The sequence below is a fragment of the Aedes albopictus genome, chromosome 1 (genome assembly GCF_035046485.1).
Source record: "Aedes albopictus strain Foshan chromosome 1, AalbF5, whole genome shotgun sequence".
Classification (NCBI taxonomy): domain Eukaryota; kingdom Metazoa; phylum Arthropoda; class Insecta; order Diptera; family Culicidae; genus Aedes; species Aedes albopictus.
Genome location: NC_085136.1, coordinates 48,809,006 through 48,812,243, shown reverse-complemented (window position 1 = coordinate 48,812,243; position 3,238 = coordinate 48,809,006).

Below are 3,238 nucleotides of genomic sequence, written 5' to 3'. Positions count from 1 at the left end.
AACCAATCTTAACCGCCTATTCCACATACTGTTATTTGGCGGATTACCATTTGTCATACTGGCAAATATGTACATGGAATGGTTATCTTACTGTTGTCACGAATAGTAAGAGAAGTGGTTACATAACATTTGCTTATATTCATCTACAGTATGAGAAACGTTGCGTTTACAGTTACTGATTATGCGGGTCTGCATAAGGCGTTTCAAATTTATTTTTCTGATCAAATACATCGTAATGACAAAGTCCAATCAAACAAATTCGAAAACCATTCATTTGGTTCTTGTTTTCGGTTTGAATCTCAGAGCGGACTTGTGGACGATCCTCCACTTCTCAGAAACTGCTGATGGGCTCCTCCGAACTGTAGCCAGGAGTTAAATTGCTTGTCGAATTTACACAATTCCTTTTGGTAAACTGCATCATCAGGAACGTACATGCTCACGATATCAATCCAAAGCTCTATGCGAGGGATGTGTTAAAAATGGGAAAGTATTATACTGATAATTTTAACAAACTTGATGTTTTACTCACCGCTCACAGCTTTTTACCCAGATTTGAGAGATCTGCATCAATTACTTTATCTTTTACTTAAAAAATATAACACACAAAAAAATAAGTATTTATATACAACTGCTGTCTTTTCTGTTAGTATGACGACAGGACAGCTGTCCGTAAATTACACATTACCAAACTAATTTTTTTTTTCCGTCTACCCCCGTTGGTTTGACCTCATCTTATCTGAACACTTTTTATTCTCAATTTAGTTGAAAATCGGAGTTGACGACTAGCGAAGTTGGATTTTTCTCCGAATACATGCGTCGGAACTATCTTCGGAAGTGGTGCGCTTTATAATAAACCTGGTCCGCTATACAGCGCACCACTTCCGAAGTTAGGTGCGACGCACGGATTCGGAGAAAAAGCCAACTTCGCTAGTCGAAAATTCCGGGATTCAACTGCACGGACAATAATTGGGTTTTTAAATTTAGAAAAATTCAATGATTTTATATTTTTAAACGAAAGAGCACCTTTTTCTAAGCCTCTGATTTTTTTCAGATTTTTTGAACTTTGTTTTGATACCTAAAATCGATTTCAAAAAGATTTATTCAAATCACCTTTTGACAGCTGGGCAACTGCTTGACAGCTGCGCCCAGTACAAAACCCGACGAGGGGTGATTCGACAAATCGCTCCCATACAAATTTCAAATTGATTTTTAAATAGGTTCCCGGGCTCCAAAATTCATGAAAATTTGGATTTCGGCTCAGTTTGGCGTGCAGATTCAGAATATGGTATTATTTCAACATCGTTTAAAAAGCCAATTTGACCCCCTGTAATCTGCACATCGTTCAAACTAAAAATGGTTCAAATGTCATTCTGCTCATGGAAGGGGGTGAAACGGAACGCAGAATCAAAACAAAACAGCAAAAGGGGTTACCATCAGTGTGTTTTTCGATGCCCACAGAGTTACTAGAAGTTCAAATTAAAAATGAACCCCGTTGGTTTGCATGAGGTGCCGTTCAAACCAACGGGGGTAGAATACGCATTTTGGTAAATGGAATTTAGTTATCAAATGAATAAAAAATATTCATTTTCCTGAATATCCTTATTTCTGAGTGTACACTCTGAAATGATACAAAACTTTCTTCTCTTAATTGGCTTCTTTAACGGTGTTGAGATAATTCGATATTCTAAATCTACATGTCAAACTAAGCCGAAATCCAAATTTTCATCAATTTTGGTGCCCGGAAACCTATTTTTACGTTTGAAGTTTGTATGGGAGCGATTTGTCGAATCACCCCTTGTCGCATTTTGTACTGGGTGGAGCTGTCAAACAGTTACCCAGCTGTCAAATGGAGATGATGATGATGATTGTGTACCCACCATCAGCGCAAGGATTACCTATGGCTGCAGAGTCATACCAGAAAGGAATGATCTACCTGATGGTTTGTTGTAGCAGGGTAAGCTAAATTCACGGTGTGTCTGGTAGAACAAAATTATTTAAAAAAAATCGGTATCGCTAAGACACCCACCAAATGAAAGCTGAAGGTCCCCCCTTTCATTTGAGGCTAAAACAAGAAAGTTCTATCGGCGGTCCTAGAACAATTTTTTTTTTCAAAGATTTATTACTATGAGACTTGCATTTTCTTCCTTTCCACCTTGAGTGTAACCTAATGGGCTCGTATAAGGTCGCTCATTAGTAACGTATCATACTAATAGGAGGCCGTACACAAATTACGTCACGCTTTTAGGGGGGAGGGGTTTTTTTGCAGAACGTGACGACCCTTACAAAAAATATTGAGGCTCCATACAAAAAGTGTGACATAGGGGGGATGGAGGGTTGAAAAAGGTCAATTTTTGCGTGACATCATTTGTGTATCACCCCAGAGTAAACGGGTAAAAACATATTCAAAATTTATTATAGAAAATGTTGCCCAGACAAGTGTAAAAAAATATTTAAGAGAGTTGTAATAGAAGTTTGTCAATATTTAGGTGTGTGTGTTAACCATCTTCTCCTTATTGACATGTAGAAGAAGTTATTTCGACTGCCATTCTCCTCGTTTTTATTGACAGTACCACAGGTTCGAAATATTTTACAGTCGTAGTAGGCCGTGACTTGGATGTCAATAAAAATAGAACGATCAACAAAGTAGCTCGGATAAAATGACCACGTGCCGAGTCCGGTATTCGTTCATTTTATGTTCCTTTGTGGTACTTGTAAAAGCATTTAACATTTTTCGCTAATTAGAAGGATTGCTGTGTGGTATATAGGGTAAGTGTACCAATTATGGCTATAGTACCAATTATTCGCCATAGTTGATTTTTACCCTTTAACGATATATATCAACAATGAAAAAAATTGTGAACAACAGATCACGTTCACAAAAGATGGTTGCACTCATTTAAAGTCCACATTTTGCTCAAATTATGGTAGAAATAAATCATTTTCCTTAAAATTTCGGCTTCCTTGCACCCTTTTTCGCCATAGTGTACCAACTATGGCTAATCCCATAAGAAATGCATGCAAATAGTGCGAAAAGGAACCGAAGTTAAAAAATGTAGCCATAACTGGTACAGGGCTCCTATCATTGGCGCACGCTGTAATAAATACTAAAAGTAGTTCTGGCTCCGTTTTTATATTTTTCCTGTAAAGTATGGAAACTAAACTATCTTTTAACATATTGGTGACATTCGTTGGTCTTCTCGTTATTTTTTTACGAATAGTTTTCCTTAGGTAGTGCCAT